Source organism: Alligator sinensis, unplaced genomic scaffold, assembly GCF_000455745.1.
Source record: "Alligator sinensis unplaced genomic scaffold, ASM45574v1 scaffold579_1, whole genome shotgun sequence".
NCBI lineage: Eukaryota > Metazoa > Chordata > Crocodylia > Alligatoridae > Alligator > Alligator sinensis.
This window is the reverse complement of record NW_005842023.1, coordinates 253,073-263,460: the sequence shown is the minus strand read 5'-3', so window position 1 is coordinate 263,460 and position 10,388 is coordinate 253,073. Positions and strand designations below refer to the sequence as shown.

Here is a 10,388-nt window from a genome sequence, read left to right as displayed (position 1 = left end):
CCATCTTAGGTCTTCTGAAGCTCTGACATTCCACTCTTTCTTCCTTTACTTGTTCTCCTCCATCTCCCAGTCTCCCAAGTGTTCTACTTCTTCCATCAGCTCTCTGCTTCTTTATATTTCCAAAGTAGAAGCTTCTACTCCCATCCCTAAAAGTTTCTCAGCTGATTCATCCATAGCTTCAACACTCCTGGTCTTTCTCCCCCTGGAAAAAGTACCACCAGAGAAAGTAAAGCACTTATCACTCACAAAATCAAAACTCATTTTTGAACTACTGACAATAATAGGAAGTCTAACCACTCAGTGTGCACTTTCCCCCTCTAGCTCCCTAAAGCAAGAAGAGCAATCATCAAGAGCCAGCAACAGATGTACACAAACAGTACTACCCACTCACTTTATGCTCAGGAGAAAATGCTACAACTCCTCATTGTGGTTAGCAAGACCGAACACTCATGGACACATTTCTCTAGTCACCAACTACAGAAAAGATCACTGAAATAACAGTCTCAACTCTACCTCCAGCTGGCCCCGGGCCAGCCCGACCACATGCACACCCAGGGCACCATGACCCAACACCACCCCACCAAGGACCAGCCCCTGTCACGTGCCTGCACCCACAGGACTGCCACAGTCCCACCCAACTGCCACCTAACCATGTGCCCGCAACTGCTGCCACCATATGCCACTGGCACAGCTTTCCCAGACACCCTGCTCCCTAATTAATGTACAGCCATCCTGCCAGCCAACCGGGACCTTGCCTATGCTTCTGGGAGCCTTGCCTGGGGATCTCATTGGCTCCCTGGCTGCTGGTATCTGGCAGTGGCACAGCCCTCACCCAGCAGTGCCACACAGCCCAGTGCCTTGGACCTTAGAACGCCTACAGACAGCAAAGACTCTTTCATGTCTTTGGTTCCTTCATGGAGGAGACCTGCTCAGCTAGGTCCCTCCTCCCGGTAGAATGGGTACAGGCTGCATAGAAGAAAAGGAAACAAATGGGGTGTCCAGGGTTTTCCTGGATTTGATGGGAACTACTTTTTAATTTTTTGATTTGCAAAAACAGATATTCTGGTGTCCAGAAATAAATCTACAGAGATCCCGGTGACAAAAAACTTGCACCTCAAAAGGCAGGACAGTGCACGTGACCACTGGAAAGCAGAGCCTGGTTGGCCAGAGCCATGCTCTGGCTGCTGGCCAAAATACATGCTGCCAGATTGCTGTGGCTGCAGTCCCCAGAGGCCCCCGGTGCCTGGGCGAAGGCTGGTGGGGCCAGCCCCGGGGGGCGGTATGCATGTGATGCCCCTGCCTCCAATCACTCTCCCGTGCTCGCCCCAATAGAACAGACCCAAATCCTGGAAGTTTGTTCAGATGTTAAAAAACCGCCTGGAAGGAGCTGGGAGGACTCTTAACGAGGACATGTTTGGGAAATCCTGGACGTGTGGTAACCCATGCCTGCAGGTAATTTCTAGCAGAGGGAAACATGGGGGAAGGTGAAGACATTTGTCCCTGGGGCCCACAAGGAGGATTTGGAACCACTCTGGGGCAATAGGCCTGGGAGATGCCAGCACACTGACAGGGCACCTTGGAGCAGGACTGCAAGCACGGGGAGCCTGGTTGGATCTGGTCTTCACCTCTCTCCCTCCTTCCAAGATGGAGCAAGGCAGCCAGGGTGGCTGGATGAAAAGCAGAATGGCTGAAGGAACTGTGCTGTATGAGTGAGGCTTTTCAGTGGCAGTTGAAGAGGAGAAGGCCCAGGGAACATCTAGCTCAGCACATGCAAGCAGAACCTTAGAGCCTTGGCACATGTTCCCTGAAAAACATCATAAAGGCATGTAAAAGCAGAGCAGTCATTAGTTAAGGGGTGTTAAGCTGCCATAAGTACCCTCTGATTGTTTAAAAGATTCACCACTCCAGCTGAGGGCTTTGGCCCTGGTGTCCCATGTAACATCAGAGGTCTGTGCAATACTGTGATATCTGAGTCTGTGGTATGGTGCTATGTCATATAATGGCAGCATTTCTAGAGCAGTCTCAGGAGACGGCATCGTGTCCTTTTGCACTTGCGTGACTGTGACTTACCCCTAGCAGCCTGGTGAGCAAGGATGTGGCCAGGAACCAGGACTCTAGTCCACTTCTGTAGTATTACAACAAGTAAGTATCCTCTGACGTATCGTCACAGGACTTCAGGTACTTCTAAATCCATTAGCAAGCATCCTACATGCAGGCCCAAGCCCAGCAATTTTGGGTTCGGCTGACCCTGCAAACAGACATGCTCATCCCATGCTCTTTAGTACAAGACTTCAATAATGTTTTTTCTGAACAAAAGAATCTATTATTAAACAGCAAATAACAAAAAGTAACCACTCAGCCTGTACTCTCTTCCTTCAGCTCCCTAAAAGAAGCTGAACAGTCATCAAGAGTAAGCAACAGCTGTATGCAAACAGCACTGCTTACCAATTTCACACTCAGAAGAGAACATTATGATTCTTCATTGTGGCTAGCAAGACCAATCACTATTACACACCCCTCTCCAGGAATCAACTATAGAAATAATCCCTGAAAGTACAACCTTAATACCAATCCTGCCGGCCCCAGCCCAGCCTAGCCGCACATGCACACAGGGCACCATGACACGGCACTGCCCTGACAAGCACCGGCTCCTGCTGGGTGCCTGCACCCCCCAGCACTACCACAGCCCTGCTCAGCTGCCATTTCACTGCATGCCCACAGCCCACCCTGACCATGACCCTGACCCTGACCCTGACCAAGCCTGGCAAGGTGGGAACTGTGTCTCTGGCTCCTGCCGGCACCCAGCAGTAACACAGCCTGCACCTAGCAGTACCATGGTGGAGCAGCACCTTTGAGCTGAGAGTGATGGGGGAAACACTTACATGTTCCTCTGCCCGCCTGTTGATAGGTGGGGTGATTGCCATAGTCCCAGTCTCTCTTTGGTCTTGGCTTCCATCTTAACTCATGCTGTTTGTCCTGTCAGCTCTGAGTGAAAATCCACCCTGAGGATCTTTAGGGGGAGCGGGCAGTCCGGTCTAATGCCCAACCATCACTACAGCTGAGGATTTTGGCCTTGGTGACCCGTGCAACATCAGAGGTCTGTGGAAGGCCATGATGTTGTAAGTCTGCGGTATGGTGTGATGTCATAAAATGGTGGTATATTTACAGCAGTCTTGGGTGGAAACATCTTGTCATTTTGGACTTGTATGACTGTGACTTATCCCTTGCAGGCTGGTGACTAAGGGGGTGGGCAGGAGCCAAGACTCTAGTCCTCCCCTGTGGTGGGAGAGGAGCAGGAAGGAGACATGTAGCCTGGAGGAGGAGGAGAACCAGGTGGAACCTGTGGCTTCCCTCCCTTCACAGCCAGCAGGACCCCACCAGGGTGGAGAAGGGGGGAGAAGGAAAAATCATGTGAACAATTAATTGATGTGAGCTGGGGGGGTGAAGAGAAAGGAGTGAAATAAAGGGTTTTTAAAAGTACTACTAATGAAGGAGTCTTTAGAGTCTTGCTTATGTCTCAGTGATTTGGGATTGGGTCAGAGAAAGAGGTTCTGGAGGCTGGGTTTAGAGGCAGCAGGGGTCATGCTGGCTGGTATGAGGGAGCTGTCTTGGGGCCTGAGAACTGGAGGAGGGGAAGAAGAGCCAGGGCAGAAGGCTGAGAACCAATGTGTTTGCTGCATAGCACAGAACACACAGGAGGCTAACACTGAGAACCAGCACACTCACTGCATGGAACAGAGCACAGAGCAGGGCAGAGCTGAGAAATGGGGTTTGCAGGGCCAAGGGCACTGAGGCACAAGGAACTGGCTGGCTGGTAGAAGCGGGAGGGGGTTTGGGGAGGGGGGTTAGTGCTGCGATTAACAGCTGACATGGCTGTTCCCACTGGGCATGAAGACCACTAGAGATCTGGAGGGTGGGAAAAAGTAGAGGGGCTGAGGCCTGCATGTCTTGGGATGCTGGAGAAATGGAAGTAAAGTGCCTTTGTGGTTGCTTCCCACAGAATCCATGCAACAGCCAGGATTGACCTGGACAGAAAGAATCAATGATGAAGTTCCCCGTGTATGGAAAGGGCAAAAAAGCACTTGATACAGTGTTAGTTTTGGAATAGCAAAAATAGTAATTTTAAGATCAGAAAAGCTAGGAAGGTGAAGAACAGTTAAGATGCATTTATTGAAACGGGAATCAGAGTGGTGTCACTGTCCATGAGTGGTTTGGACGAATGAACCATATTGGTCATGAGACCAATTTGTAGAGGTATAGGTATAAATATTTATTTATATTGATGTAATCTTTTTATGTAATCTTTTTTATGATATATCTAGCTTTTGCAAACTATATCTAACTGAATACTTAAGGCAACTTACTGGTGCTGGGAGGGGTGTGGTACGTGTGTGTTAAGAGATGCTTGCAGAGCACAGCATGTGGGATGCGGAGGATTCATGGAATGCCTCCCTAACACCAGCAGGATAATGTCTCCCTGACATCTATAAGATAGCAAGAAGTTCAGAAAAAGGTCTCTCATTATAATGCTAAAAATCACACCCCTGGGCAGAGCAAAAGTATGTTAATGAAACATATATGTATGCAAATAAAATACATGGCTAAAACATAGGTATAGAGACATGCTCAGTAGAGAATGTCTTATGTCAGTGGCTTGTAACCAATCACTGAGCGATACACTTGCAAACATGTATAAAAGGTACCCAAAGGTAGAAACCGGTGTGCTTGTTTTGCGAACGATCGCCAAGCACCCCTCTCTGCGCAGACTTGAAACAATAAAGATTAAGTTGGATCCTCCACCCCTGTGTGTTCATTGGCAAGAGCGCACCGGGCACGAACTCACACCGTCCGTTGGGGACAACAATATAGAAATAAATAGTTTTGCAACCCCCCCCAACAAAACCAAAGTGCTGCAGCTAACTGTGAGCGCCTCCATGTGCCTGCGGTTCCCAGCTGCCAGTCTCAGGGTCTACATATTGCAGGCCTCTCACAGGAGATGCCTGTGCAGCTGCTGGGCTTTGCTTGGCCACAAACACAGGTCTGGTGCTGCTTGGAGCAAGGAGGGAGCTGGTTACCAGAGAGGAGCTCTGAGAGCAGGGCCAGAGGTGGGGAAGGCAGCCTGGGAGCCTGCAAGAACCTGGAGAATGAGGGTGCAGATGCAGGGAGCAGCTGGAGGGGGGGCACTGCCACCTTACAGTGCCAGACCCCACTGGGCCCTGGAGGTCACTCCCAAGGCATGTCCCTGGCAAAGCGGAGGCTGTGGCTGGGCAGTGCCTCTGGAGCGACTGCTAAATGGGCAGAGCTGTTAGGGCTCAGCAGCACCACTGTTGACACTGCCACAGGCTAGGCCTGCCCTGTGTGGCCACTACTGCCCCCTGTGCTGGGCCAGCCCACGTGGGGCAGCCCCCCACCAGGAGTAGAGGGGCTGGGCTCCCTCCTCCCAGCTTCTTCCAGCCGCCCTGCAGCTCTAGGTGGCTCAGGCCTGCAGGAAGGGGGCGGGGCTGAGTGCGGGGTGAGGCAGGGTGGGGTGGCAACACACTCTGATTAGCTGCCCAGACAGGGAGATTTGTGTGGATCATGGGGGGTTGTAAAGAGCAGGGAAGACGCGCTATGCAGGGAAGATGAAACAGCCGTGCAGGGAAAATGCGCTGTCACCGCAGCAAGCCAGGGAGATTTGTGTGGATCATGGGGGGCTGGACAGAGCAGGACACAGCAGTGCGGGGAAGATGTGCTGTCACAGCAGCAAGAGCCTCTAGCTGAGGGCGTGGCCTCTACTGAGCCGCCCGCGGGGGCATGGGACATGCACACGTGCAATTGCAGAGGGACACAGAGACACATGAACATGCACCCCCGTGCACATGCAGAGGCATGTGAGTCAGGCGGCCCTGCACATCAGTCAACTTCCCTGGCTGTGGGAGTGCAGGCTGGGTTGGGGCACTCTGGCTTCTCTTCATCATGAATAAATCTTTTGCCTTTTACTAAAGATTTCTGTGGAGAGAAGCCACAACAAGTTGCAACATGTTTTTGGAGACCCCTGCAGGGGGCAAAAGCAGATGTGGCATTCTTTAAACTTTTCCTCCTTTTTCTTCTTTTTCTTAGGGAGCTTGTACATGTGATGATATTACCATGTACATGTGATGAAAATGTCTTTTTGTGTGGCTTAATGGCATCATGCTGTACACGTTCAGGAGTTTTGAGGGTTTTAATGAGTTTGCATAATTGCAAACTAAACTTTAGCTTGCAACATTGTGTTGCAGCTAGCTCACCCCAGCAGTCATAGGAGAAGCAGACAGGCGCCACACACAAAAAAGATTGGGCCCTCACCACTTCTGTCTTTAGGAAGCGCCTGCTGAAGACAGAAGCAATGAGGGACCCGATCCTTTTTGTTTTTTTCCAGCTGAACCTGTCTGCCTCTCTCATGGCTAAGGGGCAATTTCCGGGTGGTCCAAGTGCCCTTGAGCTGCGGGCAGCCTCAGTCCTTCTCTCTGGGGAAGGACTGGGGCCCCCTGCAGCTGGAGGGCTGCTTGTGCCACCATCAGATTGCCCTCTGGCTGTGGGAGCAGTGGGCAGACTCCACCCCAAAAGAAAGGGGGATCAGGCCCCTTACTGTAACAGTGACAGAAACCCCTAAATTGAAAAAGTCCTGTGGCACACACGGATTTACAAAGTGGCAGCGGGGGCCAAGCACAATGCGAGCAAAAGCACCTGCCTAGCCATAGGTGAGCTTGGGGACCTGGAATCCCTGGGGCTCTCGGTCCCCTGCGAGGGGGTCAAGATCCTTGAGGTAGAATTTGACCCAGAGCTGAGTGGAAGGAGGGCCTGAGAGAAGAAGGAGGTGAAGGTGAAGCAGAGGTTGAGTATGTGGCACAGGCGTCACTTCTCCATGGGTAGGCGCGTGGCACTCATAAAGGCAGTGTTGCTACCAGTGCTTCTATACATCGCACTGGTCTCTCCCCCACCACAAAGCATATCATCCACAGAATCCAGAGAGGCGTGAGCATCTTCTTCTGGGGTTCCTGAATGGAGAAGGTGGCAAGGAAGACCCTGTACAAAAAGAAATGGTCTGGGGGTGGGGGTATGCCAGACATCCACCTACCTGTTTCTGCAGGCACGGTACTAGAACCAGATTTGCAAATTGGCAACCAGGCCAGAGACCAAAACAGCCTGTCGAGTAAAGTTCTTTGCAGGTCACCTTCTGAGATGGTGGGGGGTGTACACACCAACCAATGGGAGACCATGGACCATGGAGCAGCCCTGGTTCTACAGGGTCCTGAATGAGTTCTGGAGCACATAGGGGTTACAGAAGGAAAGCCTGGTGACTATGTCCAACCACAAAAAGATACAGAAGTCAGTCAGAGACAGAGACAGGCTATCAGCCATGGAGGCACTCCTCAATGAGGACCATCAAGCCATCTGGAACTAGATCATCCACAAGGACCTCCTTAAGGACCACAGGAACTTGAGTTGGTGGACAGTGCACCGAGTACTCCCAGTGATGGTGTGGAGGTACAGGGAGGGACTAGGGATTCAACTCTATTGCCCCAGACAGACCTGCCAAGAAGAAGCAGAGCCCACTGATCACCTCCTATGGCACTACCATATGCCAAGGGTGTGTAGGAAAAGGTAAGCCAGCTCCTTGAAAGAGTGATAGGAGTCAGGCTGATGACAAGGGAGGTGGCGCTGTACAGACACCTGACTGAGCAGCAGGGGTCCCAGACAATGTGTTTCAACTAGGTTGTGTCTTGTGTCAGGAGTGCTCTGTAGCAATTCAGAAACCTCCTGTTATACAGGCACACCGAGCTCAAGGAAACAGGCTCTGTTAAAATGTTTCTGAGCAAACTTTAATCCTACTACCAGAAATTGGTGAATGAGGATGGATAAGACGCAGCCAACTTCATCTCGAAAAGCAACACCTGGCTGAAGAGTCTGAGAGGTAGGATACTTGCTGGTGCCAGCACCACACAGGGCACATCTGCACACGCAATTACTGCTATTTGAGGGAAGAGAGGAGCTACAAAACTGACTAAATCCCCATCACTTTCAAGGCTCCAGATGTTGGCCCTTTAACAGAATCTTCCCCTCAGCTCTTTCAGTTTCTCTTAAAGGACAGCTTCTAGAGCAGACACATGCAGCATGGAGGACTATGCCATTACACAAAAAGGGTTTAATTTACAAATCCAAGAAGCATCATTTAATACAGCTACTTGGGCACAAAATGCAAAAGATGAGTAGGCCAAGGGCAAAGAACAGACCACATCAAAAACAAATCAGGAATCCAGGTTGTAGTCATATTGGTCTAGGGAAAAGGAAACAAAAGTCATGGAAGAAATTATATCTTTTGTTAAAGCAAGCAGTTGGTGTACTGAAAGATACCATCTCATTCATGAGCTTCAAGAATAAATCAACTAGTTTATCACCATAAACTGTACTGGTAAAACTTAAAAATGCCAAGAAAAAAAGCAAACACGCAGCTCTTTCTGTATAGCAAAACAAAAGAACAAGCCATCATCAAACTGTAAACAATAAAACTAACCACTCAGGCTATACCCCTCTCCTTTCAGCTTCGAAAGGAAAGCCAAACACTCATCAAGAGTAGGCAGCAGCTGCTGCTGCATATAAGCAGCACTACCTACTTGCTTCACACTCAGGAGAAAGCACTATAAGTCCTCGTTGCAGCTAACAAAACCAATCATTTCTGGACTTGCTTCTCTAGAAACCAACTGTAGAAATGACCCCCTAAAAGCACATTTTTAGCCACATCCCTGCTGGCCCTGACCCAGCCCAACCACACACGCACCCAGGGCACCATGACTCTCTGCCCTGCCAAGCACCAGCCCCGCCAGGTGCCCGCATTCCCCAGCACTACCACAGCCCTGCCCAGCTACCATTTTACTGTGTGCCCTCAGCCACTGCCACCAAATACCACAAGTGCAGCTTTCCCAGATACCCTGCTCCCTAAATGGCATACAGCCATCCTTCCAGCCAACCAACCCCTTGTCCATGCTTCCAGGAGCCTCGCCCAAACTGCTCACTGGCTCCCTGGCACCACCCAGCTCTGATGCAGCCCAGTGAGGTGGGAGTTGTCTCTGATTCTTGTTGGTGTCTTTCTGATCCTTGTTGGCTGAGTAAGGATACTGTACATGAGTATTAGCAGCAAGGGGCTGGTCATTGGGTTCTTGGATGACCTGAACAGCCAGAATAAGTGTGCTGTAGGAAGAGCCCTGTGGCATACATGAGTTTATGAGGTGGCAGCAGGGGCCAAGCTCAATGTGAGCAGAAGTACCTGCTTGGCCATGAGCAAGCTCAGGAACCTGGAGTCCAAGGGGGTCTTGGTGCCCCACAAAGGGGTCAATATCATAGGAGTAGATTTCGATCCTGGGCTAACTGGAAGCATAACATGGGAGAAGAAGGAGGCCAAGGTGAAGCAGAGTTTGGGTCTGTGGCACGCGGGCCATCTCTGCATGTGGGGATGTGTGGCACCCATGAAGGTGGTGTTGCTACCATTGCTTCTGTACACTGCACTGGTCTCTCTCCCTCCAAGGTGTATCACCCACAGAATCCAAAGAGCCATATGCATTTTCTTCTGGGGATCCAGAAATGAGAAGGTGGCAAGGAAGAACCTATTCAAGAAGAAACAAACTGGCCTGTCGGGTCAAGTATTTCATAGTTTCATAGTTGGTAGGGTCAGAAGGGAACTGAGGAGATCATCTAGTCCGACCCCCTGCCGTGGCAGGAAAGCGTACTGGGGTCAAACGACCCCGGCCAGATGTTCGTCCAGATGTTCATTTTAAAGCCCCCCAGGGTAGGAGCCAGCACCACTTCTTTTGGAAATTGGTCCCAGATCCTAACCCCCCTGACAGTGAAATAGCGCTTCCTAATGTCTAGCCTGAAACTACCCTCCGCTAGCTTGTGTCCATTGTTTCTTGTAACTCCCGGGATTGCTCGGGGGAACAGGGACTCGCCCAATGCCTGCTGGTCCCCCTTGACTGGTTTGTAGACTGCCACTAGATCCCCTCTCAGCCTTCTGTTTTGGAGGCTGAACAGGTTCAGGTCCCTTAGCCTCTCCTCGTAGGGCCTGCCCTGCTGAGCCCTGATCATGCGCGTGGCCCTCCTTTGGACCCTCTCCATATTGGCCACATCCCTCCTGAAGTGCGGCGCCCAGAACTGGATGCAGTACTCCAGCTGCGGCCAGTGTCACATAGAGGGGGAGGATCACCTCCTTGGACCTGCTTGAGATGCATCTGTGGATGCAGGACAAGGTATGGTTGGCCTTCCTGACCGCGTCCCCACATTGTCGGCCCATGTTCATTGTGGCATCAATGATGACTCCAAGATCCTTTTCTGTCTCAACACTGGCAAGAAGGGAGTTCCCCAGCCTGTAGGTGTGC

General features: G+C 51.0%; 3 non-coding genes and 1 pseudogene across 3 annotated transcripts; 1 reads left to right on the top strand and 3 right to left on the bottom strand.

Annotated features, from left to right (window-relative positions):
- Positions 1–292: 292 nt before the first annotated feature.
- LOC112550065 lies at positions 293–505 on the bottom strand. Its single transcript, XR_003093729.1, has one exon. It is a non-coding gene; the product is annotated as a small nucleolar RNA U3 (small nucleolar RNA).
- A 1,845-nt stretch (positions 506–2,350) lies between these two features.
- On the bottom strand, positions 2,351–2,563 carry LOC112550062. The gene has a single exon (XR_003093727.1). It is a non-coding gene; the product is annotated as a small nucleolar RNA U3 (small nucleolar RNA).
- Positions 2,564–5,934: 3,371 nt separating this feature from the next.
- Positions 5,935–6,046, top strand: LOC112550060. Its single transcript, XR_003093725.1, has one exon. It is a non-coding gene; the product is annotated as a U5 spliceosomal RNA (small nuclear RNA).
- Positions 6,047–8,531: 2,485 nt separating this feature from the next.
- LOC112550055 lies at positions 8,532–8,752 on the bottom strand (annotated as a pseudogene).
- Between the last annotated feature and the right edge of the window lie 1,636 nt (positions 8,753–10,388).